Consider the following 309-nt stretch of genomic DNA (forward strand, 5'->3'; position numbering starts at 1 on the left):
TGGACAGTCCTCTCTTCAGTATCTTATGACCTGAGATTTAAGTAGGTAACTGTTGTCCTCGTGACTGAAACAAAACGATTTTATAAAGGTAAAGAACTGGAGTACACACAAAAAGTAAATAGTTGAGTTGTATAAGCACGTGGATTAGCTCTATCCAACTTTTGGGTTCAATTCAAACTACAATAAATAGCCGGAGCTTTATAGTGTTGGTCCTATGCACAATTATTCGCAAGCATGTTTGTAAATAGCCAAGGAGACTGCCTCCTGCCAGCTTGGGTACATACATATATATATTTGCCAATTTTGCAT

At 37.5% G+C, this 309-nt stretch overlaps 1 protein-coding gene across 1 annotated transcript in view; it reads right to left on the minus strand.

Moving 5' to 3' along the window:
• LOC140935840 (uncharacterized) overlaps positions 1-60 on the minus strand; it is a 14,878-nt gene extending 14,818 nt beyond the window's left edge. The window contains exon 1 of the mRNA XM_073385415.1: positions 1-60. This exon is cut by the window's left edge and continues 70 nt beyond it. The gene's annotated coding sequence lies outside the window, so the exon portion shown is untranslated.
• Positions 61-309: the final 249 nt, after the last annotated feature.

Source organism: Porites lutea, chromosome 4, assembly GCF_958299795.1.
Source record: "Porites lutea chromosome 4, jaPorLute2.1, whole genome shotgun sequence".
NCBI classification, from domain to species: Eukaryota; Metazoa; Cnidaria; class Anthozoa; order Scleractinia; family Poritidae; genus Porites; species Porites lutea.